This window comes from Balaenoptera acutorostrata, chromosome 1 (assembly GCF_949987535.1).
Source record: "Balaenoptera acutorostrata chromosome 1, mBalAcu1.1, whole genome shotgun sequence".
Classification (NCBI taxonomy): domain Eukaryota; kingdom Metazoa; phylum Chordata; class Mammalia; order Artiodactyla; family Balaenopteridae; genus Balaenoptera; species Balaenoptera acutorostrata.
Genome location: NC_080064.1, coordinates 6147445 through 6168963, shown reverse-complemented (window position 1 = coordinate 6168963; position 21519 = coordinate 6147445).

The following is a 21519-nucleotide window of genomic DNA, read 5'->3' as shown; positions in this document are numbered from 1 at the left end:
GGTTAGAGCACTGATGCTCAAACTCTCTGTGGTGAGAGACCAGTTTTGTTTTAATTTCCAATCCATCATGAACCAAGAAGTGGCCGGACTGCCCATGGCCACAACACAGCTCAGGCTACATCCAGTTCATCACCTAAGTTTGACAGCACTGAGGGTGCTCTATGCCTTGTCAACAAGACAAATTCATCCGTCACGTGCTTGGATGCTGGGGTAATGCTAAATTGCCAAAAAGCTTTTAAATGCTATTCTCTATTTCTCTGCTCATACTGTTGCAGACCAGTAACAAACAGTTTGTGAACTAGTTTTGAACTTGTAGTCTGTGGGCTACTCTCCAAGTTGTCCGGAGCTGGACCTAAGGGGAAGGGTTTTGACTGTTCCAGAAGGAGCAGTGGCAGACAGAGAGAGAAAGGTCTGGGGGCTGGGATGAGCCCTGCATGTACTGGGATAATTATTTTTATCACAACTTGGAACAAATCAGCAGAATTTGGGGCAGGGTCTAAAAAGGTAAAGCAAGCACCTCTATATCTCATAATGCAAGGGAACAATTCATTCAGTAGGGATCCTGAAAACAACAAAAAGGAGAGGACCTACAGGAAGCATTCCCAAACTGTCACCTGATTGGCTTATGAGCTATTGAGGAGGAGAGTCAAAGGCACACCCCTCAGTAAGAACATCAACACTGTGTTTGTGGGTACATCTCAGGGGTCCTCTTAGTCATCAAAGCAAAAGAAGCAGGAATGGGTTCAAGGTTTGGGGCAAGTTCTGCCTGTGATGCAGCAATGAGCGCAGGCTCTCAAGCCACACTACCGGAGTTCAAATCCCAGCTCCTCCGTTTACTTGCTGTGTCATCTTGGGCCAGCGGCTTGATCTCCCTTCACTTTGGTTTCTTCAGCTGTCAAGTGGGGGTAACAATAGCGCCTTCCTCACAAAGGGTTGTTGTGAGAACTGAATGAGGTTGTGCATGTAAATCCCTTAGAACAGTGCCTGGCACCATGCAAGGGTTAGCTATTATCATTATTACCACTACTGCTACTATTATTATTACTACTACTACTCATTATTATTAGACTTTTCTCCTCTGACAGGTTCATCCCCAAGGCCAATTTTAGAGGTATTTAAGAAGTCTTCATGCCACACCCTTGAACTCAGATGATGAACCCCTGATATTCAAAAGCCCCCAGTCCAATAATTCAAAAAGATGCATGCAACACTATGTTCATAGCAGCACTATTCACAATAGTCAAGACATGGAAAGAACCTAAATGTCCATTGACAGATGAATGGATAAATAAGATGTGGTACATATATACAATGGAATACTACTCAGCCATAAAAAAGAATGAAATAATGCCATTTGCAGCAACGTGGATGGACTTAGAGGTTATCATACTAAGTGAAGTCAGAGATTATCATACTAAGTGAAGTCAGAAAGAAAGACAAACAACATATGATATCACTTACACGTGGAATCTAAAATATGACACAAATGAACCGATCTACGAAACAGAAGCAGACTCACAGACACAGAGAACAGACTTGTGGTTACCAAGGGGGAGCAGGGGAGAGGGAGGGATGGATTGGGAGTTTGGAATTAGCAGATGCAAACCACTATATATAGAACGGATAAACGACAAGGTCCTACTGTATAGGGCAGGGAACTATATTTCATAGCCTGATTTGCTGTACAGAAGAAATTAACACAACATAGTAAATCAACTATACTTCAATAAAATTTAAAAAAACAAAATCAAAAAAAAAACAAAAGCCCCCAGTCCAAACAGACCGCTTGAAAAGACTTCTTTCCTTGGCCCCCTTTCCCGGTTAGTTGCTACTCAGGCCCTTCAAGGCCCCGTTCAGATGCACATAAGCTGTATTCATTAGGAACTGTGTGCAACTGTGTGGAGTGGAAAGCCAGCTGCTGCTCCTCCATCAGGTAGGGGCTAATTGTCAGCACCTACCAAAAAGTCAGGGGGTGGAAAATCCGGGGCTGGTGCAGCAGATCTTTGACATCAAGACCCCGGGCTCCTTTTACCTTTCTCCTCCACCATCCTTAGCATGTGACATCAGTCCCCATGTCAATCCATGAACATCCCCATCAGGCAGGAAGTGGAACAAAGAACCGAGGACGAGGAGGTAGCACCTGTACCTGGAAAATAGCTCCCGCCCAGCATTCTCGTTGGTGGAGGCTGTGACATGTGGACATCCCAAGTTGTAGAGGAGGTTAAAAAAAGGAGTTTTTAAAGCTGGATAGTTTGCTGATCCAAACACAATCTGGATTCTGTTCATAACAAAGAAGGAAAGAATGATTATTGGAAAGATAACCAGCAAAGATGCTATCCTTGATGCCTAAAATTGTAAGATATTTTCATAGCATCATGCACTCCTCCTTCGTGAGTCACTTAGATGTACATTGTAATTCAGTAATTTCTTACGTGAATAACTTTTAATATCTTTCTCACGACAGAACATAAGCTTTAGGAAGGTGAGAACCATGTGTCTCCTGCTCAGCTGACCCCAGGACCCCCAGGGCCTAGCCCAGTGCCTTATATACAGTAACCACACAATAAATAGATGCAGAATTGGCAAAAAAAAAAAAACTTAATAAAAGCTAATGAATATACTTATTAGCTGTAGACAATTAACTTCACTTTATTCTCGTTTAATCTCAGACTAGAAATTTTTTATATGCCTTATAAGGTTAATGTTATGAAGAATATGTGAAAAGAAAATTAAGAAACACTGGGAAAATATGTTGGGTAAAAACTTGATCCATGTGGTAAGAGAAAAAACAGAACCTTACTATTCATAAGGGATATGCTTTAAGGTCATGGGAATAGAGAAATGTCACATAGGAAAATGCCAGGAATATCACTATATTACTTGGTATTAAGTACTGGGGGTAGAGACATATTTAGATATGGCTGCCTTTTTCTTTTCTCCTCTTTCTCTCCTCCCAGTAAAAGACAGACATGTTTTTATAAGCTGAATTAAACTACTCAGGGGAACTCATTTACCAGTAGAAGGTGATCTTTGTTCACTCACTTAACCAACACTTGTGGGAACATGCCCTGTATTAGATCCCAGGAGAGCAACAGTCCTTAAACAAACTCGGTCTTGACCCACATGACACTATGTGCCTGGTGGGGTAGTAGGGCAAGACAATAAAGAAGTAAACGGGGCCTTCCCTGGTGGCGCAGTGGTTAAGAATCCGCCTGCCAATGCAGGGGACACGGGTTTGAGCCCTGGTCCAGGAAGATCCCACATGCCGCGGAGCAACTAAGCCCGCGAGCCACAACTACTGAAGCCCGTGTGCCACAACTACTGAAGCCCGTGTGCCTGGAGTCCGTGCTCCACAACAAGAGAAGCCACCGCAATAAGAAGCCCATGCACTGCAACAAAGAGTAGCCCCTGCTCGCCGCAACTAGAGAAAGCCCACGCACAGCAACGAAGAGTAGCCCCCGCTCACCGCAACTAAAGAAAGTCCGTGCGCAGCAACGAAGACCCAACACAGCCAAAAATAAACAAATAAATTTATATTAAAAAAAAGTAAACAGATTTGCTGCTGGTCATAAGTGCTATGAGGTGCTGTGCATAGAGTAATGAGAGGGAGGTGACATTGCCGACATTGCCACCCGAGAATGAGAAGGCAACCATTGGAACAGCCAGGGAAAGAACGCCAGGTGGCCAGAACATCACGGGCAAGGGGAGAGATTGATATGGTCCATTTCTCTGATGGCATCTCTTACCACTCACCTTGACTCACTGGCCAACCCTGCTGGTACTTGAACATGCCATGCATGCTCTTGCCTCAGGCCCTTTGCATGTGCTGTCCTGCCACACTCTACTTAAACACTCTTCCCCTGCACCTTCCTGTTATTCACTCTGATTCAGATCTCTGCTCAATAAAGTAATAAGGAAACGGATGATGCTACAATGATATCCCTTCCTGCATTAATTCAACACATAGGGATTGAACACTTATTATGTGCCAAGTACAGCCTCAGGACCTGGGGCTATAATGATCAGATGCAAGATTAATTTCCTGCTCTCACAGATACTGCATCCTAGTTGGGGAAGTGGACAGTAAACAAATAAACATAAAATGTCAGATAGTGATACGTCAGAGGATGAGAGTTTCTATTTTAGACAGGGTGGTCAGAAGAGGCCTCTTTGAGCAGAGAGCCGAATGATCTAAGTAAGCCATGAGAAGACTGGGGGGAAAGAAAATGGAAGCAGAGACACAGCAAATGCAAATAAGGCAGAAGCTATCTTTCGAAAAACCACAAGAAGATATCTCAACAGAGCTGTTATATAAAAATTACATTAAAATGCTGTGTCCCCCAATAAAGATAGGTTGAAGTCCCAGCCCCCAGAACCTTACAATGTGCTCTTGTTTGGAACAGGTGTCTTACAGAAGTAACTAGTTAAGATGAGATCATAGTAGAGTTAGCTGGGCCCTTATTGTTAATCCATATTGGATTAACAACATGACCAGTGTCCTTACAAGAAGACCATGCGACGATGGGGGCAGAGATTGGAGGGATGCAGCTGCAGGTCAAGGAGCACCAAGGATTGGTGGCCACCACCAGAAGCTGGAAGAGGCAAGGAAGAATCCTGCCTAGAGTCCCAGGGAGGATGGCCCTGGCAACACGTTGATTTTGGACTTCTGGACACCAGCGCTGTGCACCAACACATTTCTGTTGTTTTAAACCACCCAGGTTGTGGTGCATTGCTATGGCAACCCCAGGAAACAAATACAGATGCCTATTAGACATCCAAGGTCTGGAGTTGAGAGGAGAGTTTGGGGCTTAAAATGTCAATTTGGAGATATAATTTTAACACCATGAGCAAATAGACTGGACTTCACTATAGCGCAAAATCCAACAGTCTGCTACACACAGACTACAGGAGTTACATAAACGTGAGCAGAGGCCAACCTCTGAAGTAACAAGATGGTCTACATTCTAAGACACCTGAACAAATTCAAGAAGAACAGAGTGATCACCATAGCATCAGATTAAATCAATGCCAGAGCAAGAAGCATCAGCAGATAAAATCACCATATAATGGTAAACCACTAGGCAATAAAAACATAACACTAAATTCATGTTCCAATGAATATAATAAAAACATCTTAAGTGGTGGAAATGCTGCCAATAAACATATATAATGGTAACCAAGATCTCAATACTTACCCAAGCGACAGAATTAAGTATCAAAGAATTAGACAAAGAAAGTAGCCCAAGATCATATGATAAGTGAGATAGAATGAGCAGGTATAAATGGAGAATACTGGCAAGTCAACACTCAACTTCCTTTACCAGTATACAGATCTCTCTCCTAAAAAGTTTCCAAATTCTAGAACAGAATTTGGTTATATTCTTAGCTCCAAATAAAAACAAAAAAATGAACAAAAATTAAAAGTACATTGAAGTAATCTAAACCTACACACTGTGAAACAACATCTAGAATGGAATAAAATTCAGAGCATGTCAGACTATTTTCACAGTGACTAAGATACATATAATACCTCAATTTATAAAATGTTGTCTTAAGGTTTAAGCCTTGTTCATTAGGCTCTTGGGGGTGAGAAAAGCCTGCCTGGGAGTACTGTCTTCCATCCCTCAGACTGTCGTGGCTGGCTTGGCTGATTGGTCAGGCCCTATGCATCCCTCCCCAGAGCTCAGGCCCCATCTGGAGGGAGCAGGCTGAGCTTTTCCTGGAGAAGCTGTTGTTCCCTTTACAGAAACTTTACTAAGTTTTCTTTTCTTTTTCTAAAAAGTCCCTGAAGATGCTCATTTTTAACGAAATCTCATTGTATCTAAACACCGGGTCCAAATTTTTATTCCAGCAGCCTGATAATCAGATAAAAAATGGTGTAGAATCCGTTTTAACAAACAATGATTCTCAGACTCCAGTGAGTGTAAGTGGGTGTCTGGCAGCGGGAGGGATTTCCTGCCTCCTGTGTTTGATGAAATCTCTAGTTATGACATTGTTATGTCACTAAGACACGTAGCTTGCCAAACCTCATCCAGGACATTTATGTGGGTTTTCCCGAACTCCCTTCAGCAACTTAAATCCTCAATGTGATTGCCAGCTACCAGGGAAATTAAACAGGGAATATTCAGGAAATATAAAGTGACTAACAGTTCATAGTTGCACAATTGTTTCTCACGGGCATTTTCCACGGCTGGGAAACAAACTTGAGGATACAGTAGAACCCCATAAAGTGTTCACAGACTCTGAGGTTCAGAGTCCACTGACGTATGCAGACATTTCTGGTCCTGTTCCTGGAAGGACGGGGTGTTTTTGTCATGATCGTCTCTGCCTGGGGCTTGCTCAGTGATGTCCCAACAGTCATGATTAAACACAATCAGAACTGTGTTAGCAAAGGTCAACGTTTGAAAGTTTTTTAGGTACATGATCACCTTTCCCTCCTAAAAATAATGAATTCCTAATCATCTGAAATCAAGAACTGTCAAAAGAAGCACAGTAAAATATTTGCATTCAAACTTAACATTCCACAATCATTTGAGATTATGTTGTTATACCCTCAAGACATAAACAAACAAACAAACAAACAAAAAACCCAGAAAATCTGAATAAGAAGTGCTAATTTGTTACACAGAATGGGAGAAATGTTAGGAGTTAGCCAAATCTGGACATTACGTAACAGTGTGACACAACTTCTCGAGATGAAGGTGCCCAGGAAGGGAGTGTGATTCTTAGGAAAGTAAAGAGATGACCAATGTCAGCTGTCTAAGCTCAAGCTCAAGTGTATGCAAACAGAACAACTGAAGACCAGAAAACACAACATGGCCCTGTTTGAAGTGGACTGAAAAGATATCTTCCACAAAATGGAAAACAGGATTTTTGGACCAGGATCATAGACTTCTGGAATCCCCTCTATTTTTAGATAAAATAGGAACCAAAACCTTCTGTGAAAACTTTATTTTTCAAAGTATATATTTATTTATTTATTTGGCTGCGTCAGGTCTTCGTTGCAGCACGTGTGGGTCTTTCATTGTGGTGAGCGGGCTTCTCTCTAGTTGTGGCACGGGGGCTTAGTAGTTGTGGTGTGCGGGCTTAGTTGCCCCACAGCATGTGGGATCTTAGTTCCCCCACCAGGGATCAAACCCGAGTCCCCTGTATTGCAAGGCAGATTCCTTACCACTGGACCACCATGGAAGTCCCAAAACTTTACTTTTATAATAGGCTTGTTTTATCTCAGACTTTCCTGTGGCAGTTAATTTATATTTATATATAAACTGAATTATATATTAAGGTGTTTATTTGCAAAATATGTAGCATGTGCTTCCTCCGTCCCCATTCATCCTGTAACTAACAAAAAGAGGGGGGGAAACTCAGAATCTCTAAAATCCTGCTTGGGTGAAGTGTTTTTGTATCTATGGACCCATCCCACAAACTCATCAACTGTTTCACTCCATGCTTGTCTACCCTCCAGGATATATACTGGAGCCAGATGGAAATTCCACTGACTAAATTAAAACACACTAATTGGGCATCAAATTTCTCCTGAAAATGTTCCTTCCCAGCATCATAAATGAGGTATCGTGTGGGTGTCGGATGTACGACTAAGAGGAAATTCACTCTTTCTGTACAAATAAATCATTCAGATTCACTTTACTAAATTTTCTTATTGGCTCCTGGAAATGATCAAATGTAGAGTGTGGGAATTTGACTGCTCAAACATTCAAAAGGTTTATTCAGTGAAGGGGAAATAAGAATAGTGGAAACAAGACAGCTAAATGGTTTCTAGATAAGATGTATTCCTTTGCAAAACAATACTAGAAAATCGAAGGCTACATCTGGGATACAGAGGTGTACAGATGCTCTTACCTTCAGTGGATGCACGCAAGTATTTTTGCAGTTCAAATAATTTGCTAAATGTTTTGAAGAACCAGTTTTAAGACTTTCTGTTCCAACATTAATTTCTAGTTTGTAGTATCACCAAAAACACACTGTATAACATTAACTTTATAGTTAAGCAATTCCCATCAATATATTATTCAGGCCCATGAATTGCAATGAATATAACAGTTCTTTAGCTACTGTACAGTTTTTATGATGATTAAAAGATAGCTTGAAACGCCAAGTTTTGTTCAGAATAGTTGACCTGGCCTAAATGCCACTGAGGATTTTTTTTTTTAATCTTTATTTTATATTGGACTATAGTTGATTCACAATGTTGTATTAGTTTCAGGTGTACACAAAGTGATTCACTTATACATATACATATATCTATTCTTTTTCAAATTCTTTTCCTATTTAGGTTATTACAGAATATTGAGCAGAGTTCCCTGTGCTATACAGTAAGTCCTTGTTTATCTATTTTATATATAGTAGTTTGTATCTGTTAATCCCAAACTCCCAGTTTATCCCTCCCCACCCACCTTTCCCCTTCGGTAACTATGAATTTTATTTCTATGTCTGTGAGTCTGTTTCTGTTTTGTAAATAAGTTCATTTGTAACTGATGATATTTACATAGACGTTAAAAGGCTCTGCATTCCTCAGATCAAGGTCAACGTCAACAATGACAAATCATGTTAATAGCCTGTATCCTTGATAGGAAGTGATGAAAATAGCACTTTCCCTCCATGGTCTTCCTCCCCCAAACCAGTAACATCATAAGAAAAACATTAGCTAAATTCCAATAGAGGGACATTTTACAAAATACCTGACCAGTCCTCCTCAAAACTGTCAAGGTCATCAAAAACAAGAAAAATCTAAAAAACTGTCACAGCCCAGAGGAACCTAAGGGGACATGAAGACAAGGCTGTATGGTGTCCTGGATGGACTCCTGGAACAGAAAAAGGACATTAGGTAAAAACTAAGGAAATCTGAATAAACGATACACTTTGGCTGATAATAACGTATCAATATTGGTTCATTCACTTTAAGTATGATGTTAATCATAGGGGACCCTGTGTGTGGGGTAAGTGGGAACTCTGTCCTACTTTCTCAGTTTTTCTGTAAAAATAAAACTGTCCTAAAAAATAAAGTCTATTTTAAACATCTTTATGGCTATTTTTTTAAATGCTATAGCTTCATGTCCATAACTTATAGTTCAAATAAAAATTATATAGATAGAGAAAACCGAAAAGGAAAAGAATAAGATGAAGGTAATAAAATGTTAACATTTGAGGACTCTGGATGAAGGTACTAGAGAATTCCTTGCACTAATCTCACAACTTTTCTGTAAGTCTGAAATTGTGTCAAAATTTTAAATAATTGTTGTAAATAAAGAGACATATACTAAAATGTATATACATGTATTTGTAACATATGTGATAGACAATGAATTAATTCCTCAATATATAAATCATAAGAAAAAAACAAATGCCACAATAAAAAAGAGAACAAGTATAATCAATCATCGTATGCGTGTGTATGTATGTCTATATGGGTACGTATGTATACACACATATATATTCAACTTCAGTACCAATAAGAGAAATGCACATTTTCTTAAAACTATGATAAAATTTTGCCTAATAAATCAACCTTCAAAAACAAAGAAAGAAACAAAAAAAAAAATCTGAAACTAACCCAGAACTCCAAAGATGGAGAGTGTATCACTAATTGAGTGTACTTCTACTAGGTGTCCCAACAATCTGGTTGCCATTTGGCAATTGGAAAAGTTTTGAAAGATGATTTGTCTCTTTGATTCAAGATTTCCTTTACTTGGTAGTATTTATCCTGAGGAAATAAGCAGAGAGACAGAAAACTACATACAAGGCAGTTCATTATAGCATTATTTATAATAATATTATGTTCAAAGTCTAATACTCAGGACTGGTCAGACATGAATCATGCTATATCCGTAAGATGGATTACAAAGTAGCTATGAAAAAACCCTGTCGTGAACGGGTGCTTATTGACAATGGGAATAATATTATAATGTTAACAATATGTACACTGTTAACAGCAGTTATCTTTGGGTGGTGTTATTATTTTGCAAGCAGTAACTTTCAGACACCATGAAAAGAGATTCTACATGGGTCTTAGGGCATAAGCACAGCTGTGATTCTATTCCCAATGGAATGCAATGGCTGTCATGGAGGCTGAGCCTTAGGAAGAGCTGAAGATGAGAAATGGCATGGACTTTACAATAAAATACTGAGTTTTCCCAACTTAAAAAAAAAAAATTCGGGCTTCCCTGGTGGCACAGTGGTTAAGAATCCACCCGCCATTGCAGAGGACATGGGTTCGAGCCCTGGTCTGGGAAGATCCCACATTCCACGGAGCAACTAGGCCCATGCGCCACAACTACTGAAGCCCACGTGCCTAGAGCCCATGCTCTGCAACAAGAGAAGCCAGTGCAATGAGAAGCCCGTGCACCGCAATGAAGAGTAGCCCCCACTCGCAGCAACCAGAGAAAGCCTGCACGCAACAACGAAGACCCAATGCAGTCAAAAATAAATAAATAAAAATAAAAATAAAAAATTCTAGGGGCTTCCCTGGTGGTCCAGTGGGTAAGACTCTGCACTTCCAATGCAGGGGGCCTGGGTTCGATCCGTAGTCGGGGAACTAGATCTCGCATGCGTGTCGCAACTAAGAGTTCACACATTGCAACTAAAAGATCCTGCATGCCGCAACTAAAGATCCCACGTGCTGCAACTAAGACCCGGCACAGCCAAAATAAATAAATAAATAAATTTAAAAATAATAGTAATTTTAAAATTCTATATATTCATCCATTTTGCAAATATCTAAGTACCTGCTCAAAACAGTAGGCTAGGGGCTCTGTGACAGAAGGAGAAAAGTCTACAAAGTTGGATAAGGGATGTTCTCTGTCCTAAACGAGCTTACAATTTAGCAGGGATGATCAAAACAATTTTACAAATAACTATAATACAAGGCACAACATTGGAGGAGGGAGAGAGTATATCCAGTTAAGATGAAAATAAAGGAGGGACTTCCCTGGTGGTGCAGTGGTTAAGAATCCACCTGCCAAGGCAGGGGACACGGGTTCAAGCCCTGGTCTGGGAAGATCCCACATGCCGTGGAGCAACTAAGGCTGTGCGCCACAACTACTGAGCCTGCGCTCTAGAGCCCGCAAGCTACTACTACTGAGCCCACGTGCCACAACTACTGAAGCCCACGCACCTAGAACCCATGCTTCACAACAAGAGGAGCCACCACAGTGAGAAGCCCGCGCACCGCAATGAAGAGTAGCCCCCGCTCACCGCAACTAGAGAAAGCCCATGCACAACAATGAAGACCCAATGCAGCCAAAAAAAACCCACAAAAAACTGACAACTAAGTTTTCATCAATTATGATAATATTAAAAGACAATGAAATAATACTTTCAAAGTTCTGAGGAAAACATTGTCAACATAGAGTTGCATATACATGAAACTATCTTTTGAGAAGGAGGGTGAAAAAAAGACATCTTCAAGCAAACAAAAACTGATAGAGTTTCAACCAATATATCACCCCCTAAGGAACTTTCAAAAGAAATATATTGTAGAGAGATAGAAAACTAACCTTAAAACAACATCTGAGGGACCAAAAAAGCAAGAAAGAAGGAAAAGAAACTCCCTAAAACAAGACAAATAGGAAGTTCAGAATAATATAGTAAAAATGAATTCTAATCACCAGTAAATATATCAGCAATCACAATAATTATTAGTAATTAAACTCTCCATTTAGAAGACAAAGTTTGTTTTTTTTTTAAATCTAGCTCTGTGCTTTTTACAAGACATACCTAAAACTTAAGGGAACTCAAAGATTAAAAAGAAAATACTGGAAAAAGATTCACCAACATACTAAGTAAAAGAAAGCCAGTATGACTATAGTCATATCAAACAAAACAAACTTGAAAGTAAAACTTATTACTAGAGGTAGAGGTTAATTCCATAGTAACAGAATGTTCAGTTTACCAGACAGGTTTAACAATCCTAAACTTGTATGCACCGAATAACATAGTCTCAAAATATGTAAGTAAAAAATCAACAAAACCACTAGGAGAATAGAGAGGAAGGATAGAATAAGAGCAGAGAGAATAAAGAAAGCTACTATGATGAGCTATCCAGATTTCCCTTGAGCACTGAAACTCTTACTTCTAGGATTAGTCCCCATACTTCTAGGATTGCAGCCAGAAAATAGCCCTTAGCCATCAATTCTCTTTGCAGGTTGCCTCAGCTGAAGAAAACTACCTTGCCCAAGGTTATTACTACTCCCAAGGGCAACTCACATCCAATGACTGGCTGATGAGGATGGAAGGAATACAGGCCCAGCTCCCTTGCCCGAGTTGGGACAATCTGGCTATAGAGCTTTCCATAGGATCAGCAGAGGTCTGTATCACAGCTCAACATCTTCTGCCCAAGTCTGCTTCTTCATCCTCTCTTCCCCAGATCCCAAGAGCAAACTCTAAAAAACATCCTCTGTCTCAAAGCCTGCTTCTCAAGGAAGGCAATCTGCAACAAATATCCATGGGAGAAGCACTGGTAAGAAATTGAAAATATGGAATTAAAGGTCAGGAAGGAAGATAGGGTTACCATTAGATTTTGAGGCAATTCCTATAGAGGTGATAAAAAAAGTTCAGGAATTGAATGAGATGGCTAAATTATAAACAAGTAAAGACAGCTTCAAAGGATGCCTACAGCTAAGCATCCAAGAAAGAGAAGCATAGACGACTTAGGAGAGGCATCAAAAAGGTGTAATAGTGTAGTGTCACCAAGGTGAAAGGACAGAAAACATGAAGAAATGTGTAAGTTAATGTTAAATGCTTAATTTACAGGTAAGAAAATTGTTGTAGTTGCTACATAATGTGTACTAACAACATCCATTTCTCTTTTCTCCTAGTCCATTCTCTAATTTTACTGTAGGAAACTACCACCCCCTCTGCTCTTAGCTGATGTGCTTTGGATGGCACTGATTCTACCCATGGTTCCCAAGGTGGGCTCATGTTTGGGCTTCGACAGTCAGAGCATTGTATTCCCTGGCCTTCAGTTTGAACTAGTGAGAGTAAGGCTCAGGGTTTTTGTTCAAACCATTAAATGAACTCTTTTTTTTTTTAAATAGGCTGACCCTAGGGTTTGCTGGCAGACACCATGCCACTGAGGAACCTCAAGATGAAGTCAGTATAAAAGAGGACAAAGCCACAGTGAGATAAAATCCTAATCGGGTGACATCATTTGAGCCCCTGAATACAGCTGTGCATGTAGCTAGACATCCTTAGACTTTTCTGTTACTGAACCACTGAATTCCTTTTTTTTTTTTTTCCTTTTAACCCAATTTGAGTTGGGTTTTCTTTCACTAGCAAAGTAAAAAATTCTAAGTGTTACCATGAGGATAGCTATTCCATATTCGATTTTGTAGTCCACTTTTTTCACTAAACATGATAACGGAAGAATTTGGGGTGGTTAAAAGTAAGTTAACTGCCTAGGTTTGAGTCCACAGTTAGTAGCTGTGCAACCTTGGGCATATTACTTGACCTCAGTCATAAACTGAGGAATAGCATGTACCTTATAGGGTTATGAAGGTTAAATTAATATATGTAAAGCCCTAAGACTGTGCCTAATACTTGGTAAATGGTGTAAAAATGTTAGCTATTATTAATTATTATTTCTAATTACAAAATCTTCATAAGCATCATTTTAATAGATGAATGGATATTTCATACTTTACTTAGCCAATTGTCCTACTAACAGGCCAGTTTTTCACTATTGTGAATAACACTGCATTGAACATCTTTGAGCACAAAGCTTACTCTGTTTATGACTATTTCCTTAGTTTAGAGTACTAGTGAAAATACCAGTTCAAAGAGTCTATTTGATTCTCAAAGATTTTTAGGGAGGTAGAATCTACAGCCTTGCTCCAAAGATACTTCCTTTGCATTTTTATACCAATTAGTCTATCTGCACTCATCCAAATCTTCCTTCCTGTAATTTAAGCTTAGGCCTATCACCAAAAGGAGATACAAAATACAGGCAGACCTTGTGTTATTGCACTTCACTTTATTGCCCTTCACAGATACTGTGTTTTACACAAATTGAAGGCTTGTGGCAACCCTGCATCAAGCAAGTCTATCGGTGCTATTTTTCCAACCGCATTTTCTCACTTCATTTCTCTGTGTTATATTTTGGTAATTCTCACAATATTTCAAACATTTTCTTTATTATTATATTTGTTATGGTGATCTGTGATTAGTGATCTTTGATATTATGATTGCAAAAAGATTACAACTCACTGAAGGCCCTAATGATGGTTAGCATTTTTTAGCAAGAAAGTATTTTTTAAAATTTATTTTATTGAGGTATAATTGATTTACAATTTCTATTTACAGCAAAGTGATTCAGTTATACATATATATATATTCTTTTTCATATTCTTTTCCATTATGGTTTCTCACAGGATACTGAATATAGTTCCCTGTGCTATATAGTAGGAACTTGTTGTTTATCCATTCTGTATATAATAGATTGCATCAGCTAACCCCAAACTCCCACTCCATCCCTCTCCCACCCTCCTCCCCCTTGACAACCACAAGGTCTGTTCTCTATGTCTGTGAGTCTGCTTCTGTGTCATAGATAAGTTTATTTGTGTCATATTCTGGATTCCACATATAAGTGATATCATATGGTATGTCACAAGAAAGTATTTTTAATGAAGGTATGTACACTGTTTTTACAGACATAATGCTATTGCACACTTAATAGACTACAGTGTAATGTAGACATACTTTTATATGTACTGGGAAACCAAAAATCACATGACTTGTTTTATTGGGATATTCGCTTTATTGCACTGGTCTGGAACTGAACCTGCAACATCTCTGAGGTCTGCCTGTAAATGAGTCTTTACTAGGATCGTATACACTAATTAATGAAATGGAATAAATGCTTATAAAGTATTAAAGAAATTTTAAAATAGAAACAATCAGAAAGCTCAAATAAGTGGATATTTTCTGAATTTTACTTTAAAAAACTAGAAAGCATCAGAAGAATATAGTAGATTGGCAATAAATATTTATTGAGTGAATGTGATGATTACCCTAATGTCCTGAAGTGCCTCCTGATGGATGCATCATTACAGGATGAATTAATAGGGAGTAGACTTTAGTATATTTCTAAATTGGTGAAAACGAAGTTTTTGTTACAGTTTTCCTCAAACAGCCTTCATTAATGACAACACCCTAAAGTTAATGATATAATCACATGTGTTTTACAATGTAAGAAACTGAGCAAAGGAATGGTCACTTGTCTTAATTACACAGTCAAATATGCCTTTTTATTAAAAAAAAAAAAACTGGCCACCTTTAAGATATCAGTGATTCACAATCATTATTTTAAGAAAAGTATAATCTGGAAAAAAAGATGACTTTATCCCACAGTCTTAAATTGACAAAGGAAGAGATCAGAAGCAACTCAGAAGAAATGACAGTGGCAAATTGAACTGAAGTATCAACCAACATTCACCTAACCTTTTTAATAGATTTGAAGTTCACACCCTCTCTTATAAAAGGGTCATTGAGGGCTTCCCTGGTGGTGCAGTGGTTGAGAATCTGCCTGCCAGTGCAGGGGACGCGGGTTCGAGCCCTGGTCTGGGAAGATCCCACATGCCGCGGAGCAACTAGGCCCGTGAGCCACAATTACTGAGCCTGCGCGCCTGGAGCCTGTGCTCCGCAACAAGAGAGGCTGCGACAGTGAGAGGCCCGCGCACCGTGATGAAGAGTGGCCCCCGCTTGCCACAACTAGAGAAAGCCCTCGCACAGAAACGAAGACCCAACACAGCCATAAATAAATAAATAAATGAATAAAATTAAAAGTGTGTTTGTGGACCGGGGATCTTTAAGGAAAAAAAGAAAAAGGGTCATTGAACCTAAAGCCCTGAGTTCTAGTGGTGTTTCCACTAGAAATCTGTAACTTTTGCAATGTTGTAGACACTGAGGGATTTATTATAAAACACCATGAACCCCAATCTATATTTCCCCAAGCGAGGCCACCAGCCACAGATGCCATTCCTGTCACCCCAAGTGGCTGAAAACCAAGGAGCTGACCAAAAATCTATGCGTTTGTCTCTCTGTCCCTCTTCTTGTTTCCCATCCGCTTCGTAATTACTGCCAAACGTTGGTGCAGCTCTCCATGTCCCAGGGTTAGAAGAACTAATGCCCTAGCCAGAATGATAATTCAGAACTAAGAAGATAACTTAGCACCCTCAGCCCCAAATTATAAATCTTTTGGTCACATAATGCCTGTGGCAATAAGAGTGACATCTCAACATGCAAATGTAAACATTTCACTGTCTACTTTAAACCTTTTCAATAGCACCCTCCGCCTATTTTTAGCACCGAGTCTGAACTTCACATGACATGACATATACAGTCAAGTAAAATCTGGCCTCTACTTAACCTCTCCAACCTCACCTCTTACCTTCTTGTCATTGAGAGTGAACTTGACCTCCTCAAATGTCAACATTCTGAACATTTTCTGTTTGCCCTGTTCTCCCTTCATCTTCCCACAGCTGAAGCAACCTTCACCTCTCAGTAGAGACCTCACATGGTCCGAAAAAGCTCTCCTGACTCCCCCGGGTCTGGGTGGGTGCCTTTCCTATGATTCCCATAGCACCCTGCCAGCCTCTATCACCTTATGGCTTCCTGGGTGCTTGTCTACAACTCTCACAACTGAAAGTTCTCTGAGGGGAGGGATTGTGTATCTCTTGCTTACTGATGGGTACCTAGTATGGCCTGGCACATAGGAGTTCAATAAACATTTATTGATGAATGAACGGATAAAAGTATGAATTAATAAAATTAGAAATACAAAAAGCGGGGTGAGGGAGGGTTGGATTGGGAGTTTGGAATTAACAGATGCAAACTATTATATATAGAATGAATAAACAACAAAGTCCTATTGTATAGCACAGGAAACTATAGTCAATATACTATAATAAACCATAATGGAAAAGAACATGAAAAAGAATATATACATATAACTGAATCAGTTTGCTGTACACCAGGAATTAACACAATACCGTAAATCAACTACACTTCAATTAAAAAAAAGAAGGAGAAGAAATACCGAGAGGTGTTGGCATTCATTCAGTTCTTACAGCATCTAGTCACTGGGTATATCCCATTGCCTTTGCATTCCAGAGAAAATGGTAAAGCTGTTCATATTAAAACGTTCTGTAGGGACTTGAAGTTTATGGACAAACCAAACCTATTTTTTTCTAAAGGAAACCTGCCTATGGATGTTGATGAGTATGGGCTTACAAGTAAATGTTCCTAGACTTATGACCACTTGTTACCTTCCCTTCAGAGACACTAGGAAGATTCTCCCTGCCTGTAGCTTATCTCTCCAAGAAAGGCTGGTGCCTGAAATTTCACTATGACAAATCCCTTTCTTTGGCTTAAGGTTTTATAGCCTCTTAAGTGGAAATACTGCAAAGAAAGTAAAACATTTTATCTTATGAATCATTTATGCTCCTGGAATTTAACAAAACAACCTCCTGGCTAAATTAAATCATGTATACTAATAAGCCATAGAGAATTTTGGAATCTTAGACCGAAAGGTGTTCAAAAACTCAAAGAATATATAACAGGGAATTCCGTGGCGGTCCAGGGGTTAGGACTCCATGCTTTCACTGCTGTGGGCCCCAGGTTCAATCCCTAGTCAGGGAACTAAGATCCTGCAAGCCATACAGCTTGGTCAAAAAAAAAAGAATACATAACAACACTAACAATGAGAATAACAATATTGATTTAAAAAACAGCTAACATTTATTGAACCCTGATTGGAGCCAGGTTGTGATCTAAATACTTTTATGTACACAATATCATTTATCTACCCTATGGAGCAGGACGTACTGTTATCCCCAGCTCACTAGGTGTTGAGAGGTTAGGAGCGTGCCTGAGTCATACAGCTAGTGATAGAACTGGATTCAAACCCAAATCCTCTGAATGCAGACCCTAAGCTCTTCATCCCTACACCATTTTCCTTCTTCTTCTTTTATCCGGAAGAAAAGAAAATATCTGCTACCAACGGACCAATTTGGTAAACTGATACCAAATTAATTAATTAATTTTTAAAATTTTTATTTATTTATTTATTTGTGGCTATGTTGGGTCTTCGTTTCTGTGCGAGGGCTTTCTCTAGTTGCGGCAAGTGGGGGCCACTCTTCATCGCGGTGCGCGGGCCTCTCACTATCGCGGCCTCTCTTGTTGCAGAGCACAGGCTCCAGACACGCAGGCTCAGTAATTGTGGCTCACGGGCCTAGTTGCTTCGCGGCATGTGGGATCTTTCCAGACCAGGCCTCGAACCCGTGTCCCCTGCACTGGCAGGCAGACTCTCAACCACTGCGCCACCAGGGAAGCCCCCAAGTTATTTTAGAGCTAAATCCAAAGAAGGAAACATCTCTGTTTTCTTGTTTTAATATAACAATTTAACTTTCCATATATATTGTGTTTGCTGAACTATTTGCTTGTGTCCATGTAAACATACCTCATCTGTGTCGATGGCAATGAAGGAGTGAAATATATTTCTGAAATCTCTTAATGAAGAGTTGACATTAATATTTTTAATTAATTAATTAATTAATTAATTTGGCAAGGGACTAGAGCACACCCTACTGGCCAGCTAATGGGAAATACAGCATTTACTTGGAAGAAAATGTCATGTTAAAATCTGAAGATAAAAATCAGATTAGTGTTTTAAAGAAATTTGAAAAAATTGTCTCGTTAACATCTATATATTAAATTAGTGTATCTATAGGACACTAAAAAATTTCTAAAGGTTTTAACTTCTAGAAATGGGGTAAAACTAGAAATATATTAACAGCCAATAGCATCAAATGTTGGTTAAGGGAGCATTAAGTAAATGAAAAAGTGGCTCAATTAAAAACAAACTATACAAATAGCCCTCCAAAACTCATACTAAGCAAAAGCAGGTAAGCCCTGGCCCTAACACTTAAACTAGTAGATGGATAAGTTAAAACCAGCCTCTTCAGTCTTTTCCCAGGCCGAGCATACTGCATGTATTTTTTTTCTTTCTTTTCTGTTTTTTTTTTTTTTTTCAGGGGAAAAGCTAAGAAGGGGGAGTAATATCCCTAATTAATATCCCTGGGGAAAATGGAAGTTGTAAAGAAATCTTTTTCTGTGCAACTTTTCAAATGGCTGCTAAATTTGAAAGCTCCATGGAGACTTTGATTTGATGAGGCAATTCCCATGGGTGAATCTCGGCTCATATCAGTGGGAAAGTTGAAAGTAATCCACAAAGTTTATTGGAAATACTGTATAAATATGTGTGTGTGTGTGTGTGTGCCCAGATGTTTCCAAAACATAAAGTGACAACTAAACAAATGACCTCTATGAAATGCAATTCTTCCATTCTCATGTATTTTTTTATTGCACACATCTATAAATTGGTTTTTAAAAAAGTGCATAACTACATATACTGTGAATAGAAAAGGCTCTAGGACTAAGAGAGTAATGCAGAAAGTGTCTCACCTTAAAATATGTCTCTATAAACAGAGCCAAAACACAAAAACATCTATAATCAAGATGAATAAACACCAAGTTGTGATCCTCTTCTACAGGATTCGCATAACATCCAAATAAAAATTTGGAAGTGTCATAAGGCCCTGTCCAGCACATGCGTGCTTACACATGACTTGCAGGGATACTGGGAGAGGACAGAAAGAAACAATGTCCTTAGGAAAGCAGAGACTGTGATCCTAAGGTTTCTGAGCCAGAACCTCCCCCTGTTCTCACTCCAAGGACAGCCTCTTCTTACTCTGAAAGAAGGGCAAGTGCAAAGTGACAATCTGGGTCAATGTGATGTAAGTCTAACATTTTAGATGTTACATTTAGGGTTTTTTTATATTATATAACAATCAGCCAATATAAATTCCTTGGGAGGTGGCGTCAAAATTAGATGGATTGGGGAGATGTAAAAAAAAAAACATTGTCTGACTTTAACTTTCTTCCTTACTGGAGATAATTTAAAACATGCTAGATTCAGTACAAAGAGGGTATTTTTTCCCTAAACCTCTAGACTAGTGTTCCAATCTGTTAAAAGTCATGGAATGATCACTTGATAAACACAAAATGCTCATTTCAAGTGGCTTAGCATTTTCCTTTTAAACTGTTCCGCAAATACTCCACAATATTATTGACATGTCAGTGTTATTACAAAATATCATTAATAGAGTCTTAGATAAAAGATATGTGGGGTATAAGTGTTCTCATGTAGTTCATCCACAGCTGAGAAAGCCACATTGTATGAGTATTATTGTAAGCAAAATTCAGTAAGCCATCAGCTCTAACTGGTTTTTCCCCCAAAATGAATAAATCAAGATGTTTATTTTCCGGCGCTGGGGGTGGGGGTGGGGTGGAAATTTAGGAGTTTGGGATTAAAATATACAGACTAGTATATATAAAATAGATAACCAACAAGGACCTACTGTATAGCACAGGGGACTACACTCAATATCTTGTAATAAGCCATAATGGAAGAGAACAAAAAAAGAATATATATATTCATATAGATATGTATAACTGAATCACTTCGCTCTCCACCTGAAATTGACACATCATAAATCAACTATATTTCAATAAAAATTTTTTTAAGATGTTTATTTTGCAAGTTTTAAATAGATCAGAAGAAAAAATCATATTCATCCAGAATGACTCATGTGATTTTGTGATTTTTTTTTTTGATAATTTACCAAAACAGCCCATCATACAGCTCTCAACCCTATACTGAGTATCCTGTTGATCTTCTTTCTCTAAAGAAGGGGTGTGTTTGATGGTTGCTCTGGTGATTATCACTGTTTAATGAATAGGAGAATGTAAAAGCATGCCAATAAGGCCAAAGCACAAATTACAGCTGTATTGTGGTTACTTGAAATAGTGCAACCAGGGTGCCTTTTGGATGAAATTCGAGCTTGGCTAGGTCCCCATTCAGTAAATGCTGGACTGTGAGGTCTGAAAAGATGTTCTCTGGCAAGTTCTCAGGCTGATCCTTTTTTTATACTGATAGCGTATGGGTAAGCCGTAAACATAAATGAAACCAAAATGGGGAAAAAAAATCTGGATAGATTGTCTGTGAGTAAAAAACCTAGTTAATTTGGTAAGAAAATTAGCAATTAGTTGTGACTAATTTTCATCATTCTAAAATACTACTACACGAATGGCAGTAAGTAAGAAAAGTTAACAGAAAGATGGAATAACTGAATTGTTAAGTAGCAGAGGCATGAAAATGACCCAAGAAGCCCTGTAGTCCAGAAGGAGCCCATCAGAATGAGGGATAGAGCTCTCTCTGCTAAATATTTGTTTATCTTGCAAATAAAAGAGAGTTTTGTTTTGTTTTTAGTTTTGGTTCCTAAGGCCTTGAATTCAGAATTAAGCCTTTGAATTAAATTTAAAAGAATGTAAGTAAATAATAGGGGAGAAAAGGCAAATCACTTCATGGAGTGTAAGGTTAATAGTTAACCTGATAATGAGGTCGGAATCTCATTCCATATGTTAAACTACCCCAATTAGGTAGTG